Below are 19,545 nucleotides of genomic sequence, written 5' to 3'. Positions count from 1 at the left end.
AAAATAAGGTAAAGACAAGAAAGATCCTGACCTTTCAACGAAGTGTCATAGCAATCAACAGCCGTAAGAGCAGATATTCCACAAGCTTGTGCATAAGTAGGGTAATGCTGATAACTGCTCTTCTCACCCGTTTGTTCCATGACAGTATTGAAAGAAATCATCAGGTCAATTATGATTTAATGTCAAGACTTCAAACCATTTGTAAGGAAAGCAAGATACACCAGGGGACAGCAAATATGTAACCCCAAATTATTTACACAAATTAGTGGAAAATACCACTACTACATTTCACATTCCACCAAAGTACATAACAGCCAGTAATGCAAAACAAATTTATGAACAACAGGGAGGGTCAAAATCTTTCCACCACTTCACACATAGCATTACTCTCCTATTAAAATACCTGCAGACTCTATTAAATATCTACCAATATTAATTCTGTTTGTTCAACTCATTATGTACTAGTTTAACCAAGCATTTGCAGAGTTTTCAGCCATATATTAGGCACACAAGTCAAATGAACATTAAAATTATCCTGATTTAGGAAAATGCCTACCAATTTTCAATTGGCTATGTGCTTCTAACTAGCTTTGGAACATATGAAAAACCTCTTTCTTGGTGTCTAGAGTTAGGATCTCCAAGAGGCCGAGAGCACAGCAAATCCACTGAAAAAATCTTTTTGAACTACTAAAAGAAAGATATCTCTGCTTTAGGAACTATAATCACAAAAAGAAAACAAACAAAAAACCAACCCACATCCATAAATAATGTAGTGTTGAATCATCCCCTAATAAACTATCTGATTGAATAGCATCTTTTGACAGATTAAATCCTTTGTTCTACTTGTTATTTTAAAGACTAAGTCATTACATTCATCCAATACTGTTGCAAAGTATTTCATACCCAACACAGAACTCACAGGAAGAAATTAAGAAAAATGTCAAACAATATTTAATTTGTACTGGCATTTAAACAAAAAGAAAAATGTCAAATAATATTTTCTTTGTACTGACATTTAAACAAAAAGAAAAATATGGCATGCAAAAAAACCAAACAAACAACAAAAAAAGTGCTTAAAAGGGCATCATCAAAGCTTAGCTGATTTTGCAAGCAGCTAAATCAAACTTGGTGTATCATCTGGGAAAGTAACCATTGCAGGTAGTTTATGATAACTGTCTTATTCTATTATATTGTTATCGCCTATCTGGAATCAGCAAGATAAGTGCTATGTCTGGCTATCTTAGCCAGGTACTAATTGAATCTGTTCAGATGGCACCCAGATATTTTACAGAAATGCTTGTACTTGTGATGAAGTTGGGCAAAATAAATAAAATAGATGCAACAGAACCATTATTAAGCACAAAGATTTCCTAAAGCTCAGGTAACAAATGAGAAGTATATTCAAAAATCCAAAATACTCCTTTGTCTCAGGGAATGTGTTCCATTGTTGTTAGGTTTTCATAATCCTCTTCCTCCTTTTACTGATATCTATATTGTTTTTATTCAGCCCTTCCCCAAGCATTCAATATCTCCCAAAAGAATGAGTACTGACAGCTTAGAAATTCTAACCACTTGATTCTAATGGAAACATAAATGATATCTAAACCTTTAAGTTGCCATTTGTTTTCTAACAAATTGCATTTGAATAGCACCACAAACTGCAGTCTATTAGCCTCAGCAGTCATCTTCCCCACAGTCCCCTATGAGATTAGATGAGTGGTATGAAGAGGGGAGGGGAGGGGAGGGGAGGGGAGGGGAGGGGAGGGGAGGGGAGGGGAGGGGAGGGGAGGGGAGGGGAGGGGAGGGGAGGGGAGGCGAGGCGAGGCGAGGCGAGGCGAGGCGAGGCGAGGCGAGGCGAGGCGAGGCGAGGCGAGGCGAGGAGAGGAGAGGCGAGGCGAGGCGAGGCGAGGCGAGGCGAGGCGAGGCGAGGCGAGGCGAGGCGAGGCGAGGAGAGGAGAGGAGAGGCGAGGAGAGGAGAGGAGAGGAGAGGAGAGGAGAGGCGAGGAGAGGCGAGGAGAGGCGAGGAGAGGAGAGGAGAGGCGAGGCGAGGCGAGGCGAGGCGAGGCGAGGCGAGGCGAGGCGAGGCGAGGCGAGGCGAGGCGAGGCGAGGAGAGGAGAGGAGAGGAGAGGAGAGGCGAGGAGAGGAGAGGCGAGGAGAGGAGAGGAGAGGAGAGGAGAGGAGAGGAGAGGAGAGGAGAGGAGAGGAGAGGAGAGGCGAGGAGAGGCGAGGAGAGGCGAGGAGAGGCGAGGGAGAGGCGAGGAGAGGAGAGGAGAGGAGAGGAGAGGAGACTCGAGGAGAGGAGACTCGAGGAGAGGAGAGGAGAGGAGACTCGAGGAGAGGAGACTCGAGGAGAGGAGACTCGAGGAGAGGAGACTCGAGGAGAGGAGAGGAGACTCGAGGAGAGGAGACTCGAGGAGACTCGAGGAGAGGAGACTCGAGGAGAGGAGACTCGAGGAGAGGAGAGGAGAGGAGAGGAGAGGAGAGGAGAGGAGAGGAGAGGAGAGGAGAGGAGAGGAGAGGAGAGGAGAGGAGAGGAGAGGAGAGGAGAGGAGAGGAGAGGAGAGGAGAGGAGAGGAGAGGAGAGGAGAGGAGAGGAGAGGAGAGGAGAGGAGAGGAGAGGAGAGGAGAGGAGAGGAGAGGAGAGGAGAGGAGAGGAGAGGAGAGGAGAGGAGAGGAGAGGAAGAGAAGAGAAGAGGAGAGGAAGAGAAGAGAAGAGGAGAGGAAGAGAAGAGAAGAGAAGAGGAAGAGAAGAGAAGAGAAGAGACCAGGTTGGAAGAGACCTTCAAGATCATCGCATCCAACCTATCACCCAACACCACCTAATCAACTAACCCATGTAACCAAGCACCCTGTCAAGTCTCCTCCTGAACACCTCCAGTGACGGCGACTCCACCACCTACCCGGGCAGCCCATTCCAATGGGCAATCTCTCTCTCCGTGTAAAACTTCCTCCTGACCTCCAGCCTGAACTTCCCCTGGCGCAGCCTGAGACTGTGTCCTCTTGTTCTGGTGCTGGCTGCCTGGGAGAAGAGACCAACCTCTGCCTGTTTACAACCCCCCCCTTCAGGTAGTTGTAGAGAGCAATAAGGTCACCCCTGAGTCTCCTCCTCTCCAGGCTAAGCAGCCCCAGCTCCCTCAGCCTCTCCTCATAGGGCTTGTGTTCCCAAGCCCCTCACTAACTTCATTGCCCTTCTCTGGACTCGTTCCAGCAAGTCAACATCCTTCCTAAACTGAGGGGCCCAGAACTGGACACAGTACTCGAGGTGTGGCCTAACCAGTGCAGTGTACAGGGGCAGAATGACCTCCCTGCTCCTGCTGGCCACACTGTTCTTAATGCAGGCCAGGATGCCATTGGCCCTCCTGGCCACCTGGGCACACTGCAGGCTCATGTTCATCTTACCATCAACCAGCACCCCCAGGTCCCTCTCTGCCTGGCTGCTCTCCAGCCACTCTGACCCCAGCCTGTAGCACTGCATGGGGTTGTTGTGGCCAATGTGCAGAACCCAGCACTTGGATGCGTTAAATCTCATGCCGTTGGATTCTGCCCATCTGTCCAGCCTGTCGAGGTCTCTCTGCAAAGCCTCTCTACCCTCTAGCAGATCAACTCCTGTCCCCAGCTTGGTGTCATCAGCAAATTTACTGATGATAGACTCAATGCCCTCATCCAGATCATCAATAAAGATGTTAAAGAGGATGGGGCCCAGCACTGATCCCTGGGGGACTCCACTACTGACTGGCCGCCAGCTGGATGTGACACCATTCACCACCACTCTCTGGGTTCGGCCATCCAGCCAGTTCCTAACCCAGCTCAGAGTGCTGCTGTGCAAGCCATGGGCTGACAGCTTGGCCAGGAGTTTGCTATGGGGGACGGTGTCAAAGGCCTTGCTGAAGTCCAGGTAAACTACATCCACAGGCCTCCCCACATCCACCAGGCGGGTCACTTGCTCGTAGAAGGAGATCAGGTTGGTCAGGCAGGACCTGCCCTTCCTAAATCCATGTTGGCTGAAACATGAAAACAACCTCCTCTCTCTGGTGACCAGTGATAGGACACAACAAAATGGAATTAAGGTGCATCAGGGGATGTTCACATTGGACGTCAGGAAAAGGTTTTTCATTGAAAGGGTGGACACTCACCAGACAGGCTTCCCAGGAGAAGGGCAGGGCACTAAGACCACCTGAGTTCAGGGGGCATCAAGATGATGCTCGGTGTGGTCCTGAGCAAAGCAGGAAGTTAGACTTGATTCTTATAGGTCCCTTCCAATCTGAGATATTCTGTGATTGTATAATTCTAATGGTCTGGATTATGGGATAAAAGTACCTCAGCAAGTTCACTGGTGATTGATGGGAGGGGTTCACAGACTAGGAGATGTGGCTGTTCTTCAGAGGGAGAGCAACTGACTGGAGAAATTAATCTCAAGAAAAATCAACAACAGACAATGCAAAATACTGTAACTGGGACAGAATAGCCCCACGCAACAGTCCAGTGTGGAGCTAACTGATCAGAAATCATCTTTGCACAATAGGATATGCAGGGTCTGGTGGACAATTTGAATGTAAGTTAGAAATGCAGAGTATGAATACTAAGGCCATATTAGACTCCATCAGCTACAGCAGAACCAACAAGTAGAAGGAAAGTATTACTCTAATCCACATCTGCCAGACCAATGTATTCCATTTTATGCTCCCCAGTACAAGACATACTGATAATGGTGGAGAGCCAACAAGATTGTCTGGGGCTAAAGCAAGGGATATATAAGAATCAGCTGAGAAAACAGAGTCTGTTCAGTCTCTAAAGCAGAAAGTTAAAGGGGGATCTATTAAAAAGAGAGCCAGACTTCTGGGAAAGGCTCAGCAAAAAGATGAGAAGCAATAGATGTAAACAGAAGCAAGGGAAATTCAGACTAGATAAAAGGAAAATACTGGTGATATTGAGGGTCATTAAAAACTGAAACAGGATGCCCTGAAAGACTGGGGAATCTTCACTCTTGAAAAAAACCAGAATAAGTGGACAAAGCCCAGAGCAAACCACATCCAGGCAGGCAGACAAAATACATTTTCAGACAGTAAAGAAACAGCATAAAACAAAAGGTGGAGAATGTACTAGGTCTGGCTGGGATGGAGTTAACTTTCTTCAGAGCAACCCTTATGGTGCTGTGCTTTCTATCTATAGCTAAAACAGAGATAACACACCAATGTCTTAACTATTGCTAAACTGTGCTAGCACAACATCAAGCCAGTAGGCAGGGGGGTGAGAAAGAGGCTGGGAGGGGGCACAACCAGGACAACTGATCCATATCAATCATGCTCTCTGATGGAATGCTCAGAAGTAAAAGTTCAGAGAAAGGAGAAAAGGCACATGCTCGCGATTACGCTCTTTATGAGGGCGGAGACCCTGTCTTCCAGGAAGTGGTTGGACATGTGCCAGAGCATTGGAATTAGTGAGCTATTTTGTGGTTTTGATTTACTTAAGCATCAGCCTTTTCTGTTGTTTTTTTTTTTCTATTAAACTATTGTTACATCTCTCCATGAATATTCTCGCACAGAGTACCCGAGAAAGTTTTAGTTTCGGTTTGTTTTCACGGTGTGTGCTGCTGTGTAAACTGATAACTTTTCTCCTCATTGTGTTACTGTTTTCCCTTGGCGTAATCTCCTATCCCTGCAACAGAATTTTGAAGTCTCCTTCTCTCCACTGACATTTCGACTTTCCCAACTCCTCTACCATTTGCGCACCCAGACACCCCCTAGAGAGGGGGGAAGGAGAAACCCCCTCTATTGCACCTGGAGTGCTGGGACTCAACTGTCAGCGGAGTTAAAATAGCATACGCCCAACGTGGGGCTCGAACCCACGACCCTGAGATTAAGAGTCTCATGCTCTACCGACTGAGCTAGCCGGGCTGGTTGTACAACACGTTTTCTTTAGGCAGTAAAGAGAGGTGTAGAGATAACAATAAATAAGACCTAATTAATGTTTGAGACTGTTAAGAGTTTTATATATGTTTCACAGTGTTTTTTGGTTGTCCTTTTTTACCCTGGTATGTTCACTGTGTTGATATACTTGCTTTCTGGGGGCAGCTGGAGCTAATGTGCTGGGGTCCTGTATGTGCTCTCTCTAGCGCTGTTACCTCAGGGGGAATGGCTTACAGCTACGCAGTTGCTGGGCTGGTTACTGGAAGGCCAGGTTGTTTTGTTCAGAATGATGCAGGTCTTTCCCTAGAATACCACCTTGAAGTCTGACCCACGACTGGATAAGTATGAGTGGCAGGGTGTGTGGGAGAGTATGAGGAAGAGGCATGGAAAACCCACTCCAGTCCTAGCTGCCTAAGTCTCTGAATTACAAGGAAATTCTCCCTGGAAGAATGCTGCCCCAGTTTTCAGTAGAAAATCACCCAAAAATTGCTGACAAGCTGATACTGCTTCTGATCCTTCTGAAAGGGCCTCCCAACGCATGTTGAACCCACAAAAATATAAAACTTTTCACAGACACAGGCAAAGAGGGTACTCTGATGCCATCAAATTATGAGAGATGGAACACATTTACATTTCTGGTGTTGCAGGGGGAATCTGAGAAGAGCAAATCTGAGAAGAACGATTAGATGACATAGTTTCTGTGTGGGTATGTGTGAATCCTGACATATTTCAAAAATTTAAAGCATTTTAACTGTTGTGGGTGTACACATAAGATAGCTGAGCAACTGCTGTAATATGACAGTCAAACAAAAAAAGTTGCCAGATGTATTGGATTTGCCTTCCTCCCATGGAGGAAATAAGCAAAGAAAAAAGTTTGGGAATTCTTTTTTTTTTTTGTTTATTTGAGGATGGGAGCACTGGAGTGCTTCTCACACACACACACACACTTTTTTTTTTCCCCTTTCCTTATTTATAAGCCAGAACCCATTTCATGTAATGCATGGACAAAAACAAAGGTGAGGTAAGCAGTTGCATGGGTTCTGAAAAGTCTAATAAGCTCCTACAAAAGCCTTAGACAGTTTTCCCAGACTTACAAAAGGATGTGTGAAAAGTAGAAAATACTTTAACAAGCATATTTGTTTTATAAAGTTTGCCAGACATGCTTTGGTGACATAAAGATTTGAAAGTAAAGGCAAGAAATGGACAACACAGGTACCCTTAGTTTGAAACATTCTCCTGACAGGCTTTTGGGGAGTTTTGGATTATAAAACTTCTTTTTCCAAGAGATCACCAGATGCTATTAATATTATAATTTAGTTTTATAGATAAAAAATGTTACTTATCCATACCTGCCGGCCATGCTTACAGATACCTGTAGAAAATTAAATGCTTGCAGGTTTTTTTGCTATGTCTACTTTACAGATAAATTACAAATACTCTCATGTTCATGGGAAATGGAAATTTGTTTTGTATTACCTAAGTAACCATGCCAGATCATATGGCATGAGTACATACAAAGAATCCATGATTTGCTAAATTTGTGACTAACCAAGGAAAAAAAAGAACCATAAACATTCATAAGAGCAAAGGTACATTACATTGGATAATATTATTAGAGAAATGTTTGTGATGCAAGAATGCAAATAAAAATTGAGGGTGGCGATTGAAAGCCAAATTAAGAAACAATTGGTATAGCAAGCAGCTTGATAAAAAATATTTACTTACAGTGATTTCAAATAACGTAATGCAGACCCAACTTGAATTCTGTAAAAATACACCTGCATCAATAAAATGGTTCTTCTTTTCTTTTTCTTTTCCTTTTCCTTTCTTTTCTTTTTAACTATTCATGTTTGTATCACTATTACTGTATTTGCTTTTTCTGGACAAAACACTCAACAAGACCAAGGCAGATTTTGTCTGCTTCATACAGAAAGGTGAGCCACAAATTAAGAAATTCTAAATTTCATGCATGATGTCATGCACTTTTATCCAACTTAACAAATGCCAAGGTATGTTAGTAAAAAATGAATGTGACAGATGAGTTGCATTACAATGGATTACATATGGTACCTACCTTTTCAATTTAAGTGTACTGTGACGCTACCATGTTATTTTTATAAAGGACAGTGGGAGTAGGTTATATTCCTGACTAAGAAATCTAAAATAAGCAAAGTAAGAAAGCGCCACCTTATGAATCAAAATCTTTAAATAGTCATATAATACATCAAAGGAAAATGAATGTGCCCTAGACGTTACAGGGATATTGGTTCATTCTCCTTTTCTTTAGCATTTTCAGCTGGTTATTTTGAGATTATACGCTGATACAAATGAAACTCAATCTAATGTAACAGCTACCTCTTGATTTAAAACTAATCATGACAATAAAGAGCAGAATTTGTAATAAACGTTTGGGAATGTATTTTTTCTGGTATGTGATAGGGAATTTTGCTTTGACTGGAGTTCAGAACACAGAACAGGTACATTCACAGCTTTTTTCAGGTTATACTGAACAGCTCAAACTTGCTGCTTTACTTGAAAAGAAAACAAGACAAGATGACTTGATTTCATTAGTAATCCTTTCTAACAATGGATTACTAAAGATCTAAGTACATTCTCAAAAAATTATGTGACGTGAACCACTCAGAATTCTAAATTCCTTCAGTAAATACTGTGATCCAGTTTAACAATATTGAACTTTTTTAGGGAACATAACAGATGAGCAGATGTGCTCTGCACTTGCACTATCCAGATGTGCTTTGAGTACTATACATTAGATTATTCATAAAGAGCTGTAACACAAGAAAAAAAAAAATAAAACAAATAAGAAGAAGGGCTTTACCATAAATAACAACAGCAACAATAATAGTAATAAAAAGAAGAAGAGGAGAAGAGGAGGCTCAGGGGAGATTTCATTGCTCTCTACAACTACCTGAAGGGTGGTTGTAGCCATGAGGGAGTTAGTCTCTTCTCTCAAGCAACCAGCACCAGAACAAGAGGACACAGTCTCAAGCTTCACCTGGGGAAGTTTAGGCTCGAGGTGAGGAGAAAGTTCTTCACTGAGAGAGTCATTTGCCATTGGAATGGGCTGCCCAGGGAGGTGGTGGGACAGTGTCACCGTCCCTGGAGGTGTTCAAGAGGGGATTGGACATGGCACTTGGTGCCATGGTCTAGTCATGACATCTGTGGTGACAGGTTGGACTTGATGATCTTTGAGGTCTCCTGCAACCTTGGTGATCCTGTGATACTGTGAAAAATAAAATAAAAACATACACATACAACAACTGAAACAAGGTGTCAAGGAGCTTTCATGGTGGGAGACAAGCCTCATATGATGCCATGCAGCTAAAAGAGCTCTTAACAAATGCTACTGAGCTGTTTTCACTTTGGATGACAAGTTATAAGCAATGAAGCTTCAAGAGCAGGCCAGGCAACAGGTCTGTTGAATTATCAAAACCAGGTTAATCCTACAGTTTATACAATCTTGGTCATCACTGATAAAAAATGAAGTATCACATATGCCAATAAAGGGAAAAAAGTGCATCAGAATATTCATTAAAAGGCCTACACCATAGTGTTGTGTCACGTGTTTTTATTTTTATATATATATGCACACGCACACTATTACAGCCCTCCACCAAACTGATGTCATGTCTCCTCCTGATAATGAGTATTTACAAGTCAAGGACCTCTCTGTGACAAACCAGCAATCCCTAGAAACCAGATGGCTTCATAGTCAGACATTTATGAGCACCATTACAGGACAATTCTTAAGACAGCAACTAAGTTATGGAAGAGACGTACCTCCCTTTACATGAAGAACATAAGGAGCTAGAAAGGAAAGGTACTATAAAAAACTTTGAGAAAGAATTCGAAGAGAATAGGTCAGAGGTCACCTTGTTGTCTCCTTTGTAAGCAGCTGTACATAAAGTCAGAATCAAGGCTTACAGAGTAATTATAAATTCTTAAAGAAAAAAAACAACCAACAACACCACCTAAGAACATCCAATCTCCTGCAAGCTTCCTTGGAAGAAAGAAGTTACGTGCCATCAGACAAATAAAAGACATTATTATTTCTTCCTTGTGCCAGTAATAAAATAGTTACAGTGTCTCAGAGCTCCATATTTCAGTGTCCATAATGACTTCACTAATATTTTAAGTGAACACAAAGTCACATAAAAATAATTTTAAAAAATACTCTTCTCACTGATATATAAAGAACCTTTGAACTCTATAACAAACGAGAAAGAAAACTACTTCACATGATAGATTTTGAGAGAGAAAATGCCAATGAACAAAATCACGTTGTAGACAATGCTTTCTTCATTTATTCAGATAAAGCTCTCAACACTTACAAAAAACAATTATACATATTCTCACATTTTGTCTAAGGAATGCAATGACAGCTACAAGAGCACAGATATAATTGCTTTCTGACATCATACATAAAATATCTCCAAACCTGTAGCATCTCTGAAGACTGCTGTTTTTAATCTCTTCTGGACAGAAATTTCTAGCTACCATCAAGGAAATACTATGCAATTTTAATTGAAAGACACAATAAGGTATTAAATTGGAGGGGGTGTGGGGGTGGAAATCTATAGATACTCCCCATTGCTATTGTTACAAACAAAACTTCCTTTGACTATCTGTCCCTCTTTAGGTATAAAAGCTTCTAAAACAGATTAGAATGCTAAGCAGTCATCCTGTAGAAAAGTTTTCTGTTGCTAAGAAACAGGAAGGAAAATAATATATCCAAGGTCAGCTATTACTGAAGTGATTCAAGATCATAAATAATTTTGACCCAATTTGACATATTTCATACAGTATCAAACACAATGTTTGTTTAGGCTGGACTGTTTCCATGAGCCCTGTTAAGCTTAGGAGTTTTATATTTGCATGGACACTATGAATAAAAGTAAAATTGAGTTCAATGAACAGTTACAGAAATGTCACTCTGGTTATACAAATCAACAGGGAATTACAGTACTTTGAGAAATCCTTCTTGAGGAGTTAGAAAGTCCATCACATACATTTTCTATCACCTTTCATTTCTAGCAGCTTTTTCATTAGACAGATTTTAGTTCTAGGTTTAAGTCAAAGCGCAATGCTTCTAACACACCATTTCTCTGACCAGGCAAGGTAAAGACAACTGTTTCACCTGAGGTAACCCACTTCTGTAAGCATGAAATAAGGAACTATTTTCTTGTTCCTCCAAGTACATTGATTCTTCTGCACTCCAGCTCATCAATTAGGAAACGTAAACCATCTCTATGCAAAATAAAATACAGATAAGGTAATAATATAGTGAAATTAGCACACTGTCTTCCAAAATGCAAGTTCAGAAAGAGCACACAAAATTCCATAGGTTTGCTGCATAAACATTTAGGGGAAAAAACATCATTTAAAAGAAAAAAAAAGAAAGAAGGAAATTAACTATGTCAGCACCACAGTATCATTATCCATGAAGTTGAATGAATTATGAATTATATTCTTCCCCAAAAAGCCAAACCAAAACAAAAACTCAGAATTACTTTAAAGGCTTCCAGTAAGAAGAGAGAAAAAGACACAACGTTTTAAGGTTTGTTTTTAAAGTGTTCCTCAATTGAACAACATAATTTTTTCCCCAGCCAAGCTGTAGGGACACACAGACGCAATTGAGTACCTTGCTATCTCTCTTTCTACTCTTCCTATAGCTCTGCCTAAATTCCTACAAAGAAGTGGGACCAAGAATTTCCCCTTTTTACTCCTGGGAGTTAATTAGGCTACACACAAGGCCCTGGAAAACAACAGGTTCCAGGCACAAAAAGCACCGTGTTCTACTTTAGTAAACATTAAACAAGCACACAAAACAAACAACATGTCAATGGCAAACCACTTCAGAGATTATAAATAACCTAAACAAAAAACTGCTTAAGAGTAACTCTGTCTCTTTCACAGTCTTTCCCACTGGTTTGTTGCATAGGTTTGAATGTATACTGAACATAACATATGTTCAAGTACCTAAGTACAAACGTTTATCTCAATGCCTACAATTTTAAGTCTGAAAAGACAGTTCACAAAAATACAGCATATGCCATATGGATGTTAGGAATTAGTTCTATACAGAGTGATTGCCCATTGGAATGGGCTGCCTGGGGAGGTGGTGGAGTCACCATCATTGGAGGTGTTCAGGAGGAGAATTGATGGGGTGCTTGGTACCATGGTTTAGTTGATTAGGTGGGTTGGATTGCTTGATGGGTTGGACGCGATGATCTTGAAGGTCTCTTCCAACCTGGTTTATTCTATTCTATTCTATATGGCTACGCTTCTGGCATGCAAAATGACTTGTGTTCATCATGCTTGTTCCTGACATAACTGTCTGGACTCTATAAAAATAGTTTATTTCTGCTGCACCCTATTTGTTCTCTGTATTTCCTGCTTATTATCTAATCTGAAGGTAACATCAGTGATAACACAGCTTTTGAGAAAGGAGGGAACCTGATAGTCACAATGCCACATTTTGGTGCTGAAATGGCCAAGAGGACCCAGCAGCCAAGCAGCCATTGTGGGGTGGTCCTTCACACCAGAACCCTAGTTACCTCAGACTCCACAAATCTTAGGCCAGGCAGGCTGTTTCCTACTCCTTTTTTCTTCATTTGGAATACATGTAGTATACAGTCTTTTTTTCTTTTGGGTAAGCAGGAAAATAAATGGTACACATGACAACTTCCATTGACAGGTAATCTTCTCTTTTAGAGAGCAAGCATTCTGGTCATGACATAAATGTAACACATTCCTCAAGCCTACCACTGGGAATAGTATCCTGGGAGTTGCATCCTTAAGAGTGCTTCTCGAATATCAGCACAGGCCTTTCTTTTACATCTTTGGCTGCTGCTTCTTCAAGTTAATCACACTTTTCCATTCCTCCGTCATTCATACCATACCTCTACAAAGGACTTAGCAAAGGTAAGCCCTTTGTGCCCTTCACAAATGGCACAAATTGTCATTCCTGAAAATCTCAGCAAAGAACCCAAAAGGTAATGATCATCAAAACCTAATCTCTCAACCCAGGCAGCTAGTCCTAAAGAACTGAAGTGTCTGATGGTCCTTGCAGGAACTCGTAATTTTGTTGCTGTGCTCTATGGCAATTAAAGAGCTTGGTTTCTAGCTCTATCTAGTTCCTTCCCCATGAACTGAAATAATTTTTTTAAATCAAGTGTGGGTTTATTCAACTTAAAGTGGAGACTGTCAAATTTTGCAATAACTTGTAAAATGCAGTATCCAAAGGAAATTCACAAAAGGACTTAAAAATCCCATGAAGCACTTTTCTTTTTAGTAAAAAGTGTTAACTATGTTATTGAAGATGCATTTCAGAACTGTGGAAAATGCAAAACAGCACAACAGAGCCTAGCTAACTTATTTTCACTTAACAAAGCAGAATGGAACTTTACAGCCAATCATGCTAAAACCATGGCATCTGCAAACTGAAATGTGTAAGGACAGAAGTAAAGTCTGCTGTAGAGACATGCTCACCCCCACCCTCCATGACCTGCTGGCTTGGGCCCTCCCTACCTATCCAGCTTCCATGCCATCACACACTCAGCTGTATTCCTACTGTGGTGACCTCTGTTCCTAATATGAAATAATGATCTAGAGCCAACCTCAAGAACTGAAAGATGAACATCATCTGGGTTTGTTTTCTTAAGGTCCATCTGTAAGTACAGCTCTCCATTATCCCATAAAACTTAGGCTTTAATCTTTCCTTATGACAAAGCATCATGTAAGAACATTTCCAAGGGATAATTAAATACTAACACACATCATCTTTAAGGACAATAGCTGACATTTTTTCTCATAAGGAACAATTTTACTTCCCAATTTTACACCATTTTCCTCCTGACTTGATTTGTACCATGAACCAGAGAGCATGCTATGTGTTCAAGACTTCCCACAATACCAATACTGATATGTCGGTCAGTAATCCATTTCCCTAAAGCAAAGATAGTTGTTTATCAACTACACATACTTCCAAAATCTAACAAGCCTCACATTTAATCCTCTCTACTGAGAACTTAAGTTCTCAACAAATACAATGCATTATTCTGTACTGCTATATCGTATATGAACTAACAAAATTAGGAAAGAGAAAGAAGAACATGAGGAAGACAAAAATAGATAATCAAGGCAAAAGTAGGAAATTCATGCTGAACATCAAACTGTTTGTCAAATCCTCCAGTAAGTAAACAAACACTGATGTCCAGAAACATGACTAGTAGACCAGCAGCTCCAGTTAGGCTTTCCAAAAACTCCTAAATTAACCATTTACTACAGCTTTCAAGATATTGTGTCTGTCAAACCATTTTCAACCTAGATATAAAACTATACAGGGCATTCTGGTTACAGAGAATTCTTTAATTGGATACTAGCAATGTTTCCTGGCAGAAATGTTCACAGTTGTCAAACATTTCACTGGCTGAAAAGGCCTCTATTTGTTATTTTGGAGCTCTTGCAGTACCTGCCAGTTCTGCCATCCTTACAACATTTGTTACAGGACAAAACATAAAGCCTAATCTTAAAATGCTGACTGAAAGGCAAAGAAAGTTATTTTATTTCGAACATTTTGAAACCTGTGCCAAAAAGTTAGTTCAGCTGCAATAAGTAAGTTCAGCTCAGCTTGAACACTGTCAAAAACAGGTCTTGCTTGACACTGTAGTAAAAAGAGCTGTGGCAAAATACTCACTTTTTCAGCATCACAACATTAAGAAAAAATGTTGCATTTAATTACTGTCTGATGTTATACAGGAAAGATGTATCTATTTCTTTCCGATAAAGTTCTTGCTGGAAAAGATATCGTTGACAAGATCTAGTCAAAAATATTTTGATATGCCTGTCTACTCCTAGATTTCTACAGTTGGAAGAAAAATCCCAGCAGTTAAACTGGTGATATTTCTCATCATGCAATGACTGAAATTTACTTCAGCTTAGCACATGCCCCTCCAATACAGAAAAGATATCTACCGGGACAAGTACACACGATCTGCTCCAAGACCAGCACTAGCTGTGTTTTCCTTCATCAGACTTGTGAAAGAGAGACAGCAAGTTGGATAATAGTCACAGTAACACAGCATTATGTCACTTCTCGACTGAAGGTAAAGCATAGACAGCTCTCAGTATGGGGAGAAAAAGAAATTAAAATTAGTTTTTTTTTTTTTAAAGTATTAAACTAGTTGATTATTAGAACAAAGTAGAGATGTGAAAGATTTAACCGTGAGTCTCCTCTGTTAAGACAGAACATCCTTGGATGCTACTCTGAGATGCTTCTCTTCACTTTCTTCTCCCTTCTATCCACAACCATCCTTATTTTTCCTTTGGAAACCTTATGCTTTCTCAAGTTTTGTTGTGGTTTTGGGGGGTTTTTATACATTAAAAAGGATTAATGGGATGATAGAACAGTATTCTGGGAGCTCTTCCCAGGATGTTTCCTTTGCCATGATTAACTACACTAGTTTTGAAAGCAACATTGTGCTATTTCGGTTGCTGAGCAGGTGGTCTGTTTAATCTTCAAAGTTATGTCTTTTAGTTAAGTGTTCATATAAATATTTCATCGAGCTTCCTAACTTCAATAAGCATTGCTTAACAATGTTTTATGCAACACAGGCTACAGAAATTATTTTACCCAGATTAAAAAAAAAAAAAATGGTAACTACAATTCTTTTCTTTTTAATATCAAGGAGAAAAAACATTGTGAGTTCCAAGTTAAATGTGCTTGCTTAGCAATGATAGATCTTATAGGCTAGCCAAATAAGCACAAGTCATGTTTTTGTTCTCTTATAATCTTATTCAATCATTTTTTTTCCTTAAAAACTACTTCATAAATAATTGAAGAAAGTATAAGACATGTTCTTCTACAACACCTTACCATAAATTAATTTGTTCCAAAACAATAAAGAAAAAAGGTCTTCATCATAAGCAGCTGTTAGGCTTTTCAGTCTATTTGTATTTGTATAAAGTTGAGAGATCTTGTCAGGTTACTCTCCCAGTCAATGAAATATTACCAGAACTTGCCTGATTTCTTTGTCAACTTTTCAAGCCACCATCTGTTTTACTTCCTGGTATTTCCCTCCTTCGCAAGTGATTTAAATCATCCTAAGGTGTCATATGACACACAAGATATTAATTACACTTTAAACAGTATTTTTATTAGTTTGAGTTGGTTTTGTTTATAACACTGAGAAAGGAAACCTTTCCTCAGAGAATTTAATTTATCACATTCCCAGATATCTGCACATTACTTGTTATGTGCTGAAACAAACTCCTATTATTAGCCCAAAAAGCAAAACTGCCTGTTGCAATTCTTACTAGTTTGTCAGCATAGAAGAGTGAAATTTATTGGCCTTGCAGTAACAAAGTTTTCTGCGCTTCAGAAGAATTACTGTAGAGATGGTGAGGCATAAAATCGTAATTTAGAGATCCAAAAATAGGCTTCAACTCTTATTCAACTGATGGCAAAATAAGAAAAATATTGAGAAGAAGAAGGGAAGATAGGCTATTTTTTTGTCTGTTTCCAATAAAGCATCTACATTCTCCCTCCATCTTTAAGGAATGCATCAAGACCAGGGATGACGGCACAAGGAATTGCAGACAGCATAATGCTTGAAGCACCATTATAGAAAACTGCACAACCAATACAGTATTAAAGCACTACAAATCTTCTATCTCTGCAACAACTGTTTCAAGGGAATAAAAGGGAAACTCATGCAGCTACAAAGGTCAGAGAGAGACCATGGCACTATAGAGCAGAGCAGAAAGGGAGCTGGAGTAAGCTTCACACAACTCCTTATTAATATACAACTAAGAAGCTATGTCTGAGGCAAGAGTAGAATTCTCTTTTGCTGTTTTGCTAAACCAAAGACAACCACTATAATGTAATATGATTTCCTAAATAATATTGAAGGTTAGTAAATATATAGACATGATACCTGTCTCAGAAAGATCTCCAGAAGCTAGCAGAAGACGGCACAGTCTCCACAGCAGACAAGAACTGAAATTCTTTCAACTTCAGAAGCAATCATCTAATTTGTCTGAAGATTAGATTCTGACTTTCAGATTGGGCATCCAGAAATGAGGAGAAATACACAGGGAATATATACATCTACCCAACACTCTGACCTGCATCCAGCAGGACCTACATGGGTAGGAAAAGGTCCAAGCCTTTATCTTCCAAGTAACATTTATTTGCCTGACTACAAAAAAACATTTCTCTCCTATAAATCCCCCCTTCATTCACCAAGCACAATAAAATGATGCTAGAACTCTACAGATAAAAGTGTCATACAGCTACAATTTATCCACAGCACATCAGAATTTTGAATAACATTCTATGGAGAAGGGGATGAAGTATGGGAAAAGTATTAGACACACTTGTAATACATATACCCAAGAAACCTGCAGAGCAACTGGAGTCTGTTAAAAAAGCCAAAGCAGGTAACAGTTCCAAAGTATTGCCACCTCTGCAATCAAGAACTCTAATACCTACACCATCATCAGACTGTACTCCTGGCTTTGGATGGGAACATGTGCCTATCTTCCTCCAGCCTCTGAAACCACCTAGGCAATGTCAGGCTGATCTTCTCAATTAGTTCCTTCTTCTCCCCCCTATTAGTATTCTCATCTGCCATATCAATTCTCTTTTTTTTTTCCCTTTATTTTTTTGCACACCACCTTTCTAGCCTAGATTCTGACTATCACTTCCCCTTCCCACACTTTCACTCCTTCGATTTCAAGTAGACATCTCTCCATTTGTTCTCTTCCCTCTCATTTTCTTCTGCTAGTTTTGCTTTTACAGGACTCCCCCTTCTAAGCAACTTTCTCTTACCAGAGCTCTTGGGCAGCAGGTGTCAGCAGAGATCCTCACACTTTCATCTCCCACAGCCCAAATGACTCGCATCTGTCACTTCAAAGAAATCCTGCTTTGGCCCAGCCATTACATTTAGAGAGGTTTTAGCCAATAAAGCCTAAGTCGTCTCAGCACAAGAACAGGTGTTTTCAAGGTCTACTGTTTTCCACAAATGAATAAACTTTCTGAGGAAGGGCAGAAACACAATCCTTGCACAAAAATCAATACATTTTGTTTCAAGGCCCCATCCTGAAGCATCAATTACCTTTTTCCCCCCAGCTCAGCTCTCTAACCACGCCAAAACCTTCAAAAAGTTCTGCTTGAAAGACTGACAGATATTGCACAGGAAGTTTAAAGCCCAGCAAAAGGCATAAATAGCAATGACTACTGTCATATATCAAGGAATAGATGACTAGGGTAAAAGAAGAGTATTCCTCCTTTATCACATATTTTTCAACTATGATTTCAACTGTCTATTTAAGAACTTTTGCCCAAGAAAAATCCATCCATGCTTTTTAGAGCAATTTTTAATTTCCACATGTTGAAATTTCCATTGCCTTTCTATGGAAAATTCTGTTATCTCCAAATTGTTTTTGCTTTGTTGTGGTTGTTGAAATTGGTTGTTTCTGCTTGAAAAACCTATCTCCTTACCATCAAGGAAAGAATGCTGTCAGAACTTTCACAGTATTGATGCATTTATTTTACATTATTTTTATTTTACAGGAAAGAGTGTCCTTGCTCCATGAATTTAGTTCTTGCTCTGGCAGGCATCTCATCATCTTTATGAAAGCTCCTTAACAGATTTATTTGACTTTACATTTATGCAGTGAGATATGGATTTGAAACTTTGTGTACATTTGATATAAAATACCTTCAAATGGGAGGCTCTTCTATTGATTAGAAACCCTATTCTAATTTCTAGACTAAATTCACACGCATTGCCTTATTCTAAGGAACTCTTTCCTTGTAATTATCCCTACACATTTATAGAATACTCATATACCATTTCAAATGCCATCTTACCAGAAATGTCAACCTCCTAAGTCACAACATCATACATATCAAAAAAGGTTGACAGTATGTTTTGTTTCTTAAAAATCAAAATTTCTCTTCTTTACAATTTAGTTATACAAACAAATATATAAGCACAGCTGAAGGAAAAGGGTCTTTGATCTGTCACACTTCTTCAGTACCAGTATCTGTGGTAAATTCCCAGTAACTTTTTCAAATTTGTCTTTTATCATTATGCACAGAATTATCCTTTCCTCCAAAAGAAGTTTAAGAACTTGAATAATATTGATGTCAAAACCATAATCTTCCAGTCATCTGGATTCATTTTTCCCCTTTTCTTAAAAATAAATGTACACTGCCCCATTAATGCCTAATGAGCTACTCACTCCACTTTCCAGTGGATCTGCACTCAGATTCAATTTCCATTTCTATTTCTATACTTCTATGCCCTTCCTAAGGTGACTGGAATCAGTTGGTGTAAATTTGACATACAATCAAGTTTTTAGACAAGCCTGCTTTTAATGTTTCCTCGTCCCCACTCTTGAAAAGATATCCGACGAACTTTGTGCTACTTTAATAGCCTTTGCAGGGTTTAACTGGGTTTGACAGTTTCTCTGTGCAGGCTCCTGTCTCCAGTCCTGAGGCACTCAAAAGTCTAGCTGCAACAATGAACATGATCATTTTTTCATCAGTGCTAGTGTATCTTAATGACAGCTTTGCAGAACATTCGTACATTTAACAAATAAAGAAAT

The 19,545-nt window shown here is 39.9% G+C and overlaps 1 protein-coding gene and 1 non-coding gene across 8 annotated transcripts in view; both read right to left on the bottom strand.

The window, feature by feature from the left end:
- MARCHF1 (membrane associated ring-CH-type finger 1) overlaps positions 1-19,545 on the bottom strand; it is a 215,105-nt gene that overhangs the window by 184,339 nt on the left and 11,221 nt on the right. The window lies entirely within an intron of this gene.
- Positions 5,823-5,895, bottom strand: TRNAK-CUU (transfer RNA lysine (anticodon CUU)). The gene has a single exon. It is a non-coding gene; the product is annotated as a tRNA-Lys (tRNA).

This window comes from Melanerpes formicivorus, unplaced genomic scaffold (assembly GCF_026170545.1).
Source record: "Melanerpes formicivorus ecotype bairdi unplaced genomic scaffold, bMelFor1.0.p_v2 SCAF_4, whole genome shotgun sequence".
NCBI classification, from domain to species: domain Eukaryota; kingdom Metazoa; phylum Chordata; class Aves; order Piciformes; family Picidae; genus Melanerpes; species Melanerpes formicivorus.
The sequence above is the reverse complement of the archived record's forward strand: the minus strand, read 5'-3'. Positions and strand labels throughout refer to the sequence as shown.